This window comes from Equus przewalskii, chromosome 1 (assembly GCF_037783145.1).
Source record: "Equus przewalskii isolate Varuska chromosome 1, EquPr2, whole genome shotgun sequence".
Taxonomy (NCBI): Eukaryota; Metazoa; Chordata; class Mammalia; order Perissodactyla; family Equidae; genus Equus; species Equus przewalskii.
This window is the reverse complement of record NC_091831.1, coordinates 9,362,615-9,379,092: the sequence shown is the minus strand read 5'-3', so window position 1 is coordinate 9,379,092 and position 16,478 is coordinate 9,362,615.

Here is a 16,478-nt window from a genome sequence, read left to right as displayed (position 1 = left end):
AAGAGACCCATGGAGAACTATCTCCCAAGAAGGACTTAAAAAATTAGATAGCAAAATATATGTGACAGAGTCACTATTAGTGTTTAGTGTTTATCTGTCTCTTAGCAAGTCTGGGAAGAGTGAGAATCCAGGCTCATTACTTAGGGACTTCCGTCCTGCTGCCATCTCAGGGAGGCAGTTTAGTTCTTGGCTCTGGCTATAGTCCTGGCTTTGAATCCCAACTCTGCCACTTTTCCAGTAGCGTAACTTTGGGCAATTTGCTTATCCTGTCTCTATCCTTAAAACAGGAATAACAGTGGTACCTACTTTAGAAGGCCATTGGGAGGACCAAATGATGTAACGTTCCAACACTGCTTAGCTCAAGGCCTGGCATGTGGCAAGGACTCGGTCAATGATAAAGATGGCAGGGAGGATGATTTTCCACAAGGAGAAACATGGGTCATAGGAAATCAGCTGGAGATTGGTGGCCCAGCCAGGTGATAAACTGTGACCCGGCCCTCTGATGCCAGAGGTGAGAGAGAGAGAGATTTTTCATCCTTCCATGCAATGACTCCTTTGGGCCTTTAGGGTTGAGCTCTGTTTCAGAATTTAACGTCCGAGCATTTGTTGACACATATCTTCAGAAATTGTGTCACACTCAAAGCCTGAATGAAGATTCTTGTTTCTAGAAGTCTCTTTTATAATCTCAAAGTTGAATCCAGGATTTTCGATTGTCCTTGAATACCACATTGATATATGCACTGCTGAAGATTACATATGTCATGCAGATCCCTGAGCAGGCATATATTTTCATAAGCCATGTATCCCAGGAATCCTGAGGACATGAGGATTTTGTTTGTGTGAAGAGTCAATCAACTCAATATACTAATGATCTTCTGTGTGTCGGTTATGTGCCAGGCAATGTGACGGACAGCACAGTTGACCCAACAGTGTGTATGGCATGGGGCCTCCCTCACGGAGCTTATAAGCACCTTGGGCCCATAATTCATACGGAATACAGAATTAAGTGCCATAAAAAGGTATAAACAAGGAGATATGCAGAGAGAGAAAGAATGAGAATATCGTCAAGGAAATCATGCATGGCATCCTGAAAAGCATGGTATATTAGAAAGAGCCAACTCTTGGAGTTGGCCTGCATTCAAATCCTGACTCTGCCTCTGTGACCTTGGATCAATGATTTAACCTTCAACGTCTCCAGGGCTTTTTTCCCACTTGTAAAGAGAGGACAATAAAATCTGCCTTGCAGGACCTAATAAGGGTCAGTGATTTAAATGGTTGACAGGCTCGACAAGCAGTAGGTTCCATAAATGGCATTTAGAAAAATTCTGAGCAAGAGTCTTAAGTCAGCTCCTGGGAAGCAGACTCAGATGGACGTTCACTGCGAGTGCTCTTGCGAACAGCACGTGTGAGTTGTGCAAGGCTGCAGGATTGGGCAGGGGGAGAAATTAAAGTGTTAGGGAAGCATCAGAGGGCTCAGCCATGACAGGGAGCTCTGCAGCTGGGGTGGCCCTCAGAGTGGTCCTGAACTGAGACAAGGGGTCTGGGTCTTGTGCCACTTTACCAGCCTGTCACTGGCTGGGGACTGTCCCTGAGGAGGGGCATAACCCTGGGCCAGACGGCTCCCTTGGCAGAGGGCAAATTCAGGAGAGGACCTCGGCTGTGTGCCGTCAGCAGCCGACACTCTCAACAGCTGGGGGAATGAGTGCCTTGGTCCTGAAAGAGGAGCTAGGCGGCACGCCTGTGTCCCCTGCAGCCCAGGAAGCCAGCAGGAGAAGCAGAATCAGTAACAGGGAAGGCTGTTCCTCTCAGGGTATTCAAGCAGGTCCTCTGAGGCCTGGGCCAGCCAGAAATGCAGAGGAGGCCTCACGGATTAGAAACAGGAAGCTGTGCTCTGCCCCTGAAGACTTAGTTCTGGGCTGGCTCCGGCCTCAGGCCACATTCACCCTGAGGGCCTCCCAGCTCGCCCAGCTACTGGAGAGCCAGCCCCCTTTTCTCCTGCCTCACTTTCTTCTCACTTGTGACCTTATTTTCTTGAGAGGATCAAACAGCAGAGTATCAAATAGCCAAGTGCTACTTCTCAAAGAGAACTAGAGAATCCCAAGAAAGCCCTAGAAATCTCATTAGCTCGATCGTAGGCCCCATTTGCAGGGCCACGATTGGTGGGGGTTATTGGCCTCATCTTGGTGGTCACAGCAAAAGGTGGTGAATGACCGCAGGAATCGAGGCAGCGTTCGAAGCCAGCCTGGGCTCCTCCAGCCCCGAATTCCATTGGCTTCATCGTCTCCGGCTTCCGGGCAATTCCCTTCCTCCCTTCAGAACACAGCTTCCTTCCCCATTTCTCTCTCTGCCACTGACATTTAGAAATATGAACTCTTGTCCTCCTATCTGACTGATCAGGGATTCAGAGAAATTCCAGGCTTCAGGCCAGTCTGCCAGGTGACACCAACCTTCAAGGACCTTCATTTGCATGGAGTGTGGAGAGAAGTCCACTAACTGCTATTAATAATTACACAAAGGCTCCAGGTCCTTCGGGAGACACTCCATAGTTTCTGGTCCCACCCAAGGCCAAGGAACCAGTGAGGACTTTTCACAAACGAAAATGAATCCGCCGTTAGCTCTGACTTGGTGGATGCCAAAGTCTAGGGTGTTTGGACTCACACTGGGCCTGAACTAGAGTGTTTCGCACAGTTTCTCCCTCCCAGGGCCATTGGATTAATATTTAGCAACTTTTATAGAGCTGGAAAATGCAAATTAAGGGCAGTTCTCTACTAGGGAAATAATACTGGCGTTTATCCAAGAAGTGCTAAACTCTCCCCAGAACAACTTTTTGTTGTTCTTTCCTAAAGTTCTCTTGAGAGTTAACAATAGCTCCAAAATCAAGAAATTTACCTCCCTCCAATTCTCTGATACGGACCCCCAGTTGTGGCTCTAAATGCAGCAGCAGGCATATCTCCCCATTCTAGTGCCCTATTAATCACTGAGTAATGCAATTGGCAGTTGAATTTTTGGGCTCCTCAAAAAGTGCTCAGAGTATGTTTAAACATTTAGCTTCAAGGTTTCTCCTTGAGGGTTCTTTGGATAGGAAATACTGGAAACAACTTAGACATCCAATAATGGAATTGGTTGCATAAATTGCGGCAGAGATATTCATTGGAAGATTATGCAGCCATGAAAATGATATTACAGTATATTTCATGGCATGAAAAATGCTTACAGGGCGAGCTACAAAACAGTATGTAGGGTATGACCCATTTTTGTAAATATAGGTTTGTATGTGGCTGAACACATGTATGCATGTGAAATATTCTGCAGAGAGATTAGCACATTATAGGCATTTTCTCTTAACGGTGAAATTACTGGTGATTCTATTTTCTTTTTTGCCCATTTCTTTCTCATTTTCTGCAACACGCATGTACATTTCTTATGTAATTAAGAAATGAAACGTTGTAAAAGGGGTGCTGAGGAGAGGGAGAACTCCTTCTCACTGAAATGTGGGCTTTTGGATGAGGAGGAACCAGTTTTTTGTGTCCCAAAGCCCAAGTCCTCATCATCACTGCCCTGCCTCCCATCAGGTCCACAACCTACAGCATGGGGAGGCCAAGCTTGTGGTGGATGGAAAAGGCTGTGTGGCAAAGGGAAAGGAAGTTTTAGTTTGATCTGTCTCTGCCTTCCAGAATGAAATCCAGAGGTGACATCACGCCCTCTCTGAAACTCCACTTGCTTTGATTCCGAAACTTGGAGCCCTTCTGGAGAACTCTGTGATTCTCAACAGTCAAGACATCTCCCTGATCACGTTGCCCCATAGGCAATCCTGCCACATCCTCCACTGCGGTCCTGGGGCACCTGAAAGCTGGGGACAGTACAAGTGCCCGCCCAGGGCTCGTGTCCCCTTCTGGGTTCCCTGGCTCTCGGACATTTGCAAGGACCCAGGCGCTGACCGAGCAGGTAGCTGTCCTCTGGAAAGCACACATGAGCCTCCTGCTTCAGGGCACAGAGCAGGGCGGGCGCCAGCGAGGGCAGTGCAGGCGATGACAGTGCTGGCTATCTGCAGATCTTGCTGCGGCTAAGGTTGCGTGGTTTGCAATTAGACGAGAGGTCTGGGGACCTGGGAGATCATTTCCTTCAGCAGATTATCATTTGGGCAAAATCAAGAGCTTGTCAGGTTCAGCTCGCTGGCTCTGCCTGCTCTCTCTGCCCCCACCTGCTCCTGTCCGGATAGCCCTGGCACCTTTGTGCCATAGAAACATGGGCTGCCTGCTCCCTGGTGGACCTTGAACCGTTGGTGTTCTCTGAGTAAGCTATGTTGTCCTGTGGTCCTTTCCTGGAGAAATTTTCCCCAACCGCTGTGCCCACCCCACTAGTCCAGGACCCCTTACTCTTTTGTCCTATCACACATCACAGTTTGCCATTACTCATTTGTTTGTATGATTATGAGTCACTATTTTCCCCACTAGACTATAGGACCAGGTTCTGTTCACACATGTCTCCCAGCACCTATCTCAGAGCCTGGGACTGAGGCTTTCCATGATGAGATGAATGAATGAACGCATGCATGCACCAATGCATGGTCAACACACAGTGGCCATCAGTCACATTCTAACTGTAAGACACTTTTCTTGGAAGCAGCTTTGCTGGGCATGAGTCCAGGTTCTGCAAATCAGTAGCTGTGTGACCACGGGCAAGTTGCATGACTGCATGAGATTGTCTCCCCACCTGTTAAATGTGGATGCAAATAGTCCTTTTATTGTAGGATTGTGGTGAAGATTAGATGAGATGATGCCTATAAATTCCTGACACCGGAAGCATGCAATGAATAAGGCTGCTATTATTATTTCTGTTATTATTCTTGTCTTTATTATTCTGTCCTTTGAGTCTCTTCCAGTCAGATCTGGAGGTCACCCTTGGTTATAAAATCTTTTGATATCCAAGTGGATCTGGGCCTCTCCACCTGCCTGTGTGTCGCTTTGTCCTCCCCACTCAGTGTCCTCTGATTTGGGGCATTTGGGGGCGCAGAAAGAAAGAATTGGCACCCATTTACTATGAGAGGCTCTGCAAATGCAGGGGGAAAATCCAGTTTGCTGGATACCACCTGGAACCTGATCTGATTCTGCGCGCAGCTATCAGCATTGTATCTGCCATGTCAAGGCAGGCAAGCAGCTGGTCAGGGAGGGGACCGCTGGTATCGCAGGAAATGCTACAGTGGGCTGCCCCTCCTGCTCCCAGACCAGGCTCCGTAGAGAGCTGACCACTGTGGTTCAAGAAGAGATCCAGATAAGTCTGTTTCAATCTGGACATTACCGTGGGGTGGAGCCTGGGGGAGGAAAACCAGACTTTGGAGAAATTTGATTCAGACGTGGGGGTACAGGGACACAGGGATTGGATTCTCTGGCCCATTAACAATCAGGAACATTTAAGAGTCTGCTTCCAGCTCCTGATTTCCAGTGGGGCTCTTCTATGGTCACACAGCTGCTGAGTGGCAGAGGCACGGCTTCCGACAAGTCTGTCATTCCAAAGCTTCTCCATATGTCACACTGCCTCTACCATCAGTATTTTCACTTCAAGTTCATGGGTGTTAATGACTTACAGCTGCATGGTGGGAGCGTTGGCACATGTCTTATTCATCACCGAGTGTTAAGTACCAGGTCCTGGCCAAGGGCCGAGAACACAAAGATGGACAGAGTGACTCCCCACCAGGGGATCACGGTTTATTAAGGAAGCCCTACTTTTAAGCAAAATGTCATCTCATTTGGAGGTCCCTACAATTCTATGGGGTAGATATTTATCTCGATTTTATCCATTTAGTTTTTCAGCAAGTAATTACTGAGCACCTACTTTGTGCCCCCCAAGGTGCTGGAGGCCAGGGATACAATTGTGGGCAAAAATACCTAAGACTTGGTGCCTGTCTGCATGGGACTCACAGTGGAGTGGCACACTGAACAAATGTGCAAATCATTGAGTCAGTCACGGCAGAGGAGAGGGAACGTGTCCTATCAGGAGATGGGAGGAAGGGACCGTGCAGAGCAGACACTGAACTGAAGCTGGAGGCTGAGTGGGATGTAACTAGACAAAGAGGGGAGGGAAGAGCATTCCAGGCAGGAGGAATAGACTATGCACAGGTCCTGGGACAGAGAGAATGCATGTGAGGAACTGTGGGAACTGAGGGAGAGAGGAGTGGAGAGCAGGGGGTGGTACAAGAGGAGGCAGGACAGGCAAGTAGGGGAGTTTTCTCTCTATCCTCAAAAAAATAAGAAGTCATCACAGGGTTTTAAGCCAGGCAGTGACACAATTAGATTTCTATTTCCAAAAGATTGCTTTCATGGCAGAATGGACTCCTGATTGGAGTGAGGCAGGAGAGGGGCTGGGCAGACCTGTTGGGGACCATTGCCAAGGTCCTGATGAGCAGAGATGGTAGCCTAGAGTAAGGCAAGCGCAGGACAGGAGAGAGAAGATGGCGAGTGGAGGGGTCTGTAGGAGGAGTGTTAGACAAGACTTGAGGAGGGATTGTAGGTGAGGGGTAGGGGTGTCTCAAAGATGATTCAGACGTTTCTGGTCTCAGGGCTCAATGAGTGCTGGTTCCAGTCAGTGAGGTGTGGCAGATGGCCAGGTTAGAAAGGGGAGACCATGGGTCCCACCTTGCTTGTGTTGAGTTTGAGGTGCCTTTGAGACATCCCGGTGGAGGAGTAGAATGTATAGTGTGGGACAGAGGGGAGGTCTGCAGAAGTGTGTCTGGGGCTCATCACAGCCCAGGATGCAAGAGGTTGCAGGGAAGTGGACGTTGGGAAAAGAGGAAAGGGTCCAGGAGGGAGCCTGAAGGACCCCAACATTTAGGAGAGAACAAGCTTGCAAAGGAAAAAGAACAAAAGAGACCAGAGATGGGAGTGAATGAGTATCACACCATGCAGGGTGAAGCAAGGGTCGTCCAAGGAGGAAGCTACGGGCAGTGCTGAACGCGGCAGAGGACCCATTGGCTTGAGTGACCTGGAGGCCTTTAGTGACCTTAGTGAGAACTGTTTCAGATGACAAAGCCCGAGACTCAGAGAGGTAAGTTGACTGATGAAAGTCATAAACTAAGAAAGGGCTGAGCCAAGACTTGAACCCAGGTCTGCTGACTCCCAATCCTTGCTCCTTCTGACACCCCACATACAAGGATTCAGCAGGGACCACCCTGTGGTCTGCCAGCAGCCGTAGGGTCAGGCTTAGCCGGCTTTTCTGCACTAACACATATCACAAATCCCAGTGGCTTGCAATGACAAAAGATCACTTCTTGCTCACATTACACGTAGCCTGAGGGTCATTCGGGCTCTGGCCCCTATGTCTGCTCATTCAGGACCCAGGTTGAAAGGGCAGCCTCATGTGGGACATGCCTGCTATGGTGGCAGAGGGGAAGAGCACAGTGTGACCCAGCCAGGCATCAGAAGGCCCTGGCTCTGATGGAGTGAGGTGTATCTGGGCGGATGCCCTCTCAGGTCACACTTACAGAGGTCCGCGCTGCAGGCTGTGGCTTTGCTCACTTGGACCATGACATTTAGTTAAATGCGAGGGCTGAGCTTTGCACTTCAGGCGGAAACGTTGTTTCGCCTATAGGTGGGTTTCTTGGTAATCATTCTACTGTTCTTGGTCACAGTTCTTGAGTAAAACTATTCCTTGTACCACACTCGCTGATGCTTGTGCCTTCGCATTGGTTTTCTTTTTTGCTTTGAAACGCAAACCTTGTATTAATTTGAAGTTAGGTTGACTCCTGCCATGTTTGGGCTGGAAGCATCCTTGCATTCACATGGGCCATCCAGTTGGATCACAACTCTGGTTCTCTTTCCGCCACATAACTACTTTTCACATTGCACTTTGCTGCGCCCTAGAGAGTCTGGGGAGCAACTGTTGCTGGAAAGATGGAGGTATGGGGGAGCCTTTCCTGCCCATCCTCATGTTTCCAGAGGAAGGCACTTCTGAGCCCCTCCACTATGGCAGCTCAGGGTGGAGAACAGGTGTGAGCATCTCTGGTTTCTCCTTCCTCCCTGTTCCTCCTCCCTCTGGGAGCAGCAGTGGCCTTGTGTTGATGACACCCTGACAGCCCTGGGCCATTCCCAGGCTGGCTCCCTACACTGAGGGGTGGTGGGGAACTCCAGCCTTTTCTGCCTCCTGTTCTTTCAGTCTCTTTTATCTGCTCAGGCATTTTGTGCCCTTGTACAGAAACGAGGCAGGGCCTCCTACAAAGGACCTCTCCTCTCCATCTTCTCCGCTTCAGTCTGGCTGAGGAGGTAGGGCTGGCCAGCCACACTGTCCCGCTGTCTGAAATGTGGGGTGGGAGGTGGGTGCGTCAGCCGTGTTCCTGTGTCCAGCTTGCGGAGGACTTGGGGGAGCTGCTGGCATTGTTGACAATGAGGATGCCTAGATGCAGTTGGCCCCTTGGGGCTATCTCCTAACAGTTAGAGGAGGGGTGAAGAATTTACACCCCAAACCTCTGATGGGCTGGGGCAGGGTGCAGCTACACTCTTCTTATTTCTTTGCTGTATTTTTGTTTGAAGAAGGGGTCTCCCAGAGAAAAAGTTAGTTCGAAAGCAAAGGCACGCTGGGCGTTTGGGGCACGAGTTTGTCAACTGTTCAAGCGGAGAGCTCTGATGGACTGAGGGAGGGGACATCTGGATTTTGGAAACCTAAATATTCAGTTTCCTCCCGGGATCTGAGCTTGGGAGAAATAAGCCACCCTTCCAGATCTCAGAAGAACGATTTACTTCAACATCTGTGGAAGTGTTTTAATTTCTTCCTTCCGTAGGTTCAGCTTGGCCAACTGACATGGTGGTTAGAGTGCGTTTTTAATCATGTTACTAGGAAAGTCAGCCTGCCAGGAGGACAGGAGAGAGCTGCCTTTCTTTACTGTGTCTCATGAAGTTCCGCTCTTTCGTCCCTCTCTTGTTCTTTGTTAGATGATTCACAAACTTTATTTCACTTGGTCCTCCAAGCACTTGATGGGCAGGTATAACTGTCTGATTTTATACCTGAAGAAACTGAGGCTCCAAGAAATTACCAAGATAACTGGTTTCTCTGGGGGGGTGGAAGGAGGGTGGGGGAGGGAAAGACAAACAGCTTGGAAGGTACAACCTGCCCTCGAAAAGCCTCGCATAGGCAACGGAATTCTTGACTAGCAAGCCCTTCTTTGGAGATCTGCTGGTATGACTTGTTCATTTTATAACTAGGAGAGGCGAGGCCCAGGGAGGGGGGACGATTCGTCCGAGGTTGAGAACATGGGAGCGTGCAAATGTTATGGGCCCCCCAGTATCCATCAGGCAGAATCCAGCATCCCTTGCCTGCATGGCCATGCAACAAATTATGGCCAATAAGACCTCAGATTTCCTGGAAGTCTCCTTAAAAGGGAGGAGTTGTGACCCTGTTTGCTTTTTCAGCCTTCCTCCGTCCTGCTGCCTGAAATGCCAAGCTCCAGAAGCCATCTTGGACCAGAAGGGCTGGGCCACCCCACGGGACTGCAGGATGGGAGAGCTAGAAGGAGCCTGGGTTCTGCTGACCTGATGGAGCCACCCTGGGCTGGGCCCTGGACTCCCACCTCTGGGTTTACTTTATATGAGACAAACTTCTATCTTGCTCTGGGCTTTTCTGTTCCCTGCAGTTGAACGTGCAGAGCTAATGAGGGACCCGGAATTACCGCAGGGACCGTGTCTAAGTGGTGAGGTCTTGGGGAGCAACCCACCACTTGTGCCAGTGAGCCTGTCGAACCAGTCGCCCCCCAGGAATGTCATTACTTCCTCATGCTACATTTTTATCACTTTCTTTCTGCAAATATGTGAAAGCTTTCCTTTGCAATACACATTAGTTGAAAACAGCTAACAATAAAATTTAAGATGCTAAGCAAGTTGCTTTGATCTGGAAGCCACCCTCTCTTCCCTGCCACCTTTGAGTTTGGCGATCTGCCTGCATGCCCCCACACCCTTCAGCTCTACTCCTGATGTTCCACTGTGCCTGCTGCACCTCCCCCTCTACCAGACATCCCCCAGGATCCCCTTTCTTTAAGAATTATGCACAAATGGTGCTTGCGCAGCTGGTTTACTATTTGAAGGGGAAAAATAGCAATGTGAAACCTACATACACTATATGCCTGTATAAATTCCACAGGGATTAAAAAGTTATTTATTTATTTATTTTTACAAATCACATCATAAAAAGGAAATAGAATTGCAGCAAATATCTATCAAATTTTTTAAGTAGGGAGGTATTTCCAAGTTTTGAATTAATGAAGGATAAACAAGGAAGAGATCCAGAGCTTTAACAACAAAAAAGTAAAATTTCTGTATGGTGAAAAAATAAATAAAACAGAAAAAACTTCAAACCCAAACTATATAAGAAAAACAATCTCAAAATATGACAAGGGGTTAATAGATTTAATGTATTGTAAATTCCTTCAAATTGGTAAGGAATCATTGTAATCTTGTCAGACCATCGGTCAAAAAATAAAAAAAAGAAAGAAAGAAAAGAAAAGGTAGTTTCCTCACCTCAAAGTATAAATGAATAGTATGTTTGTGAAAAAGATATTTAAACATACTAAAAAAAATCAAATAAATAAAAACTAAAACACCAAAGAAATAAATTTTAACATATCAAGTTACTATTTTAGGTGAGAATTCTGAGCTTGGCCAGGGCACAGAAAATGGACACTCTCGTACTGGTATAAATTGGCCCAACCTTTTCTTTTGGAAAGCAATGTAGCAATATATAAAGTGTTCATATCTGTTAAATCAGTAGTTCCGCTTCTGGGAATGTGTCCCAAGAAAGCGCCATGGAATACAAAAGGAAAGCTGTGTGATCAGAGATGTGTGTTACAGCGTTATTTATCAGAGAAAACAAAAAGGGAGCTACAAAAATATCCAATTTCTGGAATGTATCCTAAAATTCCTTGTTGTACAAGGTAGGATATAACTAAATAAAAAGTAAACAATTATTGCATATCCAGACCAAAAACTATTGTATCATTCTTTCTTGTAATTTTTTTAAGCAGAGCTTTCCTTAGAAAGCTTTACTGAGGTATAATTGACTAGTTTAAAATGGACAGTTTGATTAGGTGTGATGTATGTATACCCCTGTGAAACTATCGCCACGATCAAGGTACTGAACACCTCAACCACCCTGAGAGCTCACCTTGGGGCCTTTTCCAGTCTCTTCCTCCTGCCCCTTCCCAGCACCCCGTATCTCTGGGCAGCCACTGATCTGCTTTCTGTCACTATAGATTAATTTTCATTTTCTCGAATTTTATTTGGAACCATACAGAACTCTTATTTGTTTGGTGTCTGGCTTTTTTTGGCCAGCATAATTATTTTGAGAACCATCCACGTCATTGTGTGTATCCATAGTTTAATCCTATTAATTGCTGAGTAGTATTCCGTTATTTAGATAAACCACAATTTGTTTAACCTTTCATATGTTGATGAACGTTTGGGTTGTTTCCAGTTTTGAGCTGTTACAAGTAAAACCACTACTAATAATCAAGTGCTAGCCTTTATAAGGATGTATGCCTACTTTCTTTTGGGTAAAGACCTAGGAGTGGAATGAGTGGGTCCTAAAGTAAGTGTATGTTTAACTTTTAAAGAATCTGCCAAGCTCTTTCCCAAAATCGTTTTATCATTCTCCATCCTCATTAGCAGTGAATGCTAGTTCCACATCCTTACCAATAATTGGTAGGTCAGTCTTTTTAAGATCAGGCATTCTAATAAGGTGAGTAATATCTTATGGTACTTTTAATTTGTATTTTCTTGAAGACTAAAGTATTGAACAACTTTTCATGTGTTTATTTGCTATCTCTATATCTTCTTTGTGAATTGTCACTTTGAATATTTTATCCACCTTTTAGATTGGGCTTTGTTTTCTTATGACTAAATTTTTTAGAGTTTTGAAAAATAGTATATTATACATACAACTCCTTTATCAGATAGCTGAGTTGCAAGTATTTTCTCCAAGATTGTGGCTTGTCCCTTCAAAAAAGTAGACATTCTTAATTTCAATGAAGTCCAATGTATCAAATTTTGCTTTTTTAAATCACTCATTTTGTGCTGTTTCTGAGAAATATTTGCCCAACCCAAGGTCACAAAGATTTTCTCCTATGTTTTCTTCTGGAAGTTTTATAGTTTTAGGTTTTAAATTTAGCTCTATGATCCCCTTTGAGTTAATTTTCATACGAAGTGATAAGTGTGGACCAAAGTTCACTTTTACATGTGGATATCCAATTGTTTCAGCATCATTTGCTCAAAAGACTATCTTTTCTCCATTCAGTTGTCTTCATACCTCTGTTGAAAACCAATTGACCATATATGGGTAGGCCCATTCTGACTTTGCTATCTTAAATCGTTGGCTGTCTTGACATCAGTACCACATTGTTTTGGTTACTGTGGCTCAATAGTAAATCTTGAAGTCATGTAAGTTTCCCAGCTTTACTCTTCTTTTTCTTCTTCATTCTTCTTTTTCCATGTTGTTTGGCGATTCTTAACCTTTGGCATTTCCATATGAATTTTAGAATTGTCTTAACGTCTACAAAAACTCTTGTTGGGATTTTGATCGCATTGAATCTATAGCTCAATTAGTATAAAATAGACATCTTAACAATGCTGAATCTTCTGATCCACCATCTCAATATAGCTCTCCAGTTATTTAGGTTTTCAATTTATCTCATAAATGTTTTCTGTGTATAGGTTTTGCACATCTTTCGTCAGATTGCTCTCTAAATATTTCATATTTTTCTGCCATCGATAAATAGTATTTTTAAACTTCAATTTCCAGTTGCTCATTACTAGTATGTAGAAATATAATTGTTTTTTGTAATTTGATTTGTATCCTATAACCTTTACAAACTTACCTTTTTGTTCTGGTAGCATTTGTACAGATTCCATGGGATTTTTGATATAGATGATCATGTTATCTGTGAATAAAGACAATTTTACTTCTTTCTTTCCATTCTGGATCCACTTTATTTCTTTTTATTGCCTTATTAACTTGTCTAGAACCTCAAGTAAAAAGCAGAATAGAAGTGGTGATAATGGTCATATTTGCCTCAAGCCCAATCAAAGGAAAAAGTCAATCTTTCACCGTTACTTATGATCTTAACTGCAGGTTTTTATGTAGATGCTGCTTATTGTGTTGATGAAGTTTCCTTCCATTCCTAGTTTGAAGTGTTCCTACCTGGAATAGATGTTGGATTTTGTCATTGCTTTTGCTGTATCCAGCAAGATTATCAAATTACTTCTCTTTTTTGGTCCACATGTAGTCTAATATAACAAGTTACATTAATTTATTTTGAATGTTAAAGCAGTCTTGAATTCCTAGAATAAGTCCCATTTGGTCGTGATGTATTATTCTTTTAAAGTATATTATTGCATTTTACTTGCTAAGACTTGGTAAGAATGTTTGCATGCATGTTTATGAGGACTGCTTTTCTGGAGATCTCTTTCCCTGTAATGCTTTTTGTCCGATTTTGGTATCAAACTAATATTTGCCTTATTAAATGAGTTGATACGTATTCTACCCTATTCAAATTTCTAGAATAGAAAGTGGAGAATTGGCATTATTTCTCCCTTAAATGTTCAGTAGAATTCACCAGTGAAGTGATCTGATCCTGGAGTTTTACTGTGTGAAGGTTTTTAACTAAAAATTCAAATTCTTTCATTTATAAGACTATTCAAGTTATCTATTTTTTCTTGTGTAAAGTTTGGTAGTTTCTGTCTTTCAAGGAATTTTTCCATTTTATAGAAGTCATTGACTATATTGGCCTCCAGTTGTTCACCATATTCCTTAATTATGCTTTCACTATCCGCAGGCTGTGTGGTGACAGTACCTCTCTCATTCCTAATATTAGTGATTTGTGTCTTCTCTCTTTCTTTCCTGATTGATTTGGCCAGAGGCTTATCATTTTATTGTTCTTCTCAAAGAAACAGCTTTGGTTTCATTGATTTTCCACATAGTGTTTTGTTTTCTTCTTCCTTGGTTTCTGCTTTGATCTTTATTATTTCCTTCTTTTTGCTTGCTTTGAGCTTATTTTGCTTTTCTTTTTCCAGTTTCTTAAGATGGAAGCTGAAGTCATTGATTCGAGACTTTTATTCTTTTCTAATATAAAGTGTATAGTGCTATAAAATTTCCTCTAACTACTGCTTTAGCTATCTCCCACAAATTCTGACAAGTTCTATTTTCATTTTCAGTTTTTTCAAAATATGCTTTAATTTTCTGTTTGACATTTTCTTGGACCATGAGCTACTTAGAAGAGTATTATTTAGTTTCCCAGCATCTGGAGATTTACCAGCTATCTTTCTATTATTACTTCTAACTTAATACTCCTGCATTCAGATAATACGTTTTGTACAATGTGTATCTTTTGAAATTTATTGACACTTTCTTATGGCCAAGAGCAAATGTTCTGTGTGCACTTGAAAAAAAATTGCATTCTTCTGTTGTTGGGTAGAATATTTTATTAACATCAGTTAGGTCAGTTTGGCCGATAGTCCTGTGCAAGTGTTCTATATCCTTAATGATTTTCTGTCTACTTTTCCATCAATTATTGACAGAAGGGTGTTAAAATCTCAATGTAATTGTGGATTTGTCTATTTTTTCTTGTAATTCTACCAGTTTTTGCTTCACGTATTTTGAAACTCTGCTGTGAGTTGCATAACCGTGTAAGTTTGTTACGTCCTTTTGACTAGTTTATCCCTCAATCATTATGAAGTAATTGTCTTTATCCCTAGTAGTACTCTTTACTCTGAAATCTGCTTTGTCTGATACTAATATAGCCACCCCAGCTTTTCTCTTTTTGATTAGTATCAACATCCTTTATTTTTACCCTATTTGTGTTTTGATATTTAAAAGAGATTTCTTGTAGGCAGCATATAGTTGGGCCTTGCTTTTTTATCTACTCTCACAATGCCTGCCTTTTAACTGAGATGTTTAGATCATTTTCATTTAGTGTAATCATTGATCTTAACTGGTTCAAATCTAACATTTTTCTATTAGTTTATTTGTATTGCCTGTTCTTTATTCCTTCTTTTCTCTTTTTCTACTTTGTTTTGGATAAATTGTATTTTGTTATGATATTATCATATTTGTAAAATTGTCTTATTAGCTATAACTCTTTGTCGTGTTATTTCAGCAGGTGATTTAGGGTTAATAGTATATATCTTTAATTTATCACATTCTAACTTTAAGAGATCTTGTGTGCTCTAAGGATTTTATAGCAGTGTATTTTCATTTCTCTCTTCTTGGCCTTTATGCATGTCAAACATTTTACTTCTACACATAAATAAACTCCAGAAAGCCTTGCTATTATTTTAGCTTTAAACAGTTGACTGTGTTTTAAAGATATTTAAATAATAATAAAAAAGGATTTATGCTCACCCACGTGGCCTCCATTCACAGTCTTCTTCATTCCATTGTGTAGATGTATGCTTTTATCTGGTATTATTTCCTTCAGCTTAAAAGGCTTCCTTGGCTATTTCTTACAGTTCAAGTCTGTTGGTGATGAACGCTTTCAGCTTTTGTGTGCCATCAAAAATCTTTATTTTGACTTAATTTTGAAAATATTTTTGTTGGATAGAGAATTCTAAGTTGTCAATTTTTTCTTTCAGTAATTTAAAGATGTTGCTCCACTGTCTTCTAGCTTGCATTGTTGCCAATGAGAAGTCTGCTGTCATCCCTTTCTTTGTTCTTCCACATGTATCGTGTCTTTCTTTCCTCTGGCTGCTTTTAAGATTTTCTACTTACTGTCAATTTTAAGCAATTTGAGTATGATATGATTTGTTTGAAGTATTCTTCATGTTTCTAGTGCTTGTGGTTCATTGAGCTTCTTAAATATGTGGGTTCATGGTTTTAATCAAGTTTTGAAAATATTTGGATGTTATTGCTCCAAATAATTTTTCATTTATCTTTCTCCTTTCCTTCAGAGACTTGGATGACATGTATGTTTAGTCCCTTGACATTGCTCCACAGTTCATTGATCCTCTGTTCATTTTTTAAGTCCTTTTTACCTCTGAGTTTCATTTTGAATAGTTTCTATTGATATGTCTTTAAAGTCACTTCTCTTTTCAGAAATCCCTAATCTTGCAAAGAGTTTTTGATGTAATAAAATGCCAAAGTTTCATTTTTAAATGAAAAAAAATGACATAAAGTTTTATATATAGTGTGATCATGAACATGTTTAAAATGTGATCAGAAAAATGTTAGAAGAAAATACATAATTGTAAATAATGGATTTACCTGGTTGGTGGGATTATGGATTCTTATTATCTTCTTTATTCTTTTCTATATTTTCCAGAATTTTGACAGTAAGCAAGTATTACTTTACAATTAATTATATAAGAAAAAAGGATATAAAATGTGAACAAAATTGATATAGTATTTATTGACTATCAAATTAGTAAAGATTAGAAATAAAATTGATGAGGATGTAATGAAAAATGCACTCTCATTCAACCCTCCTGGGGGGCAGGGAGGGGTGGGTATAG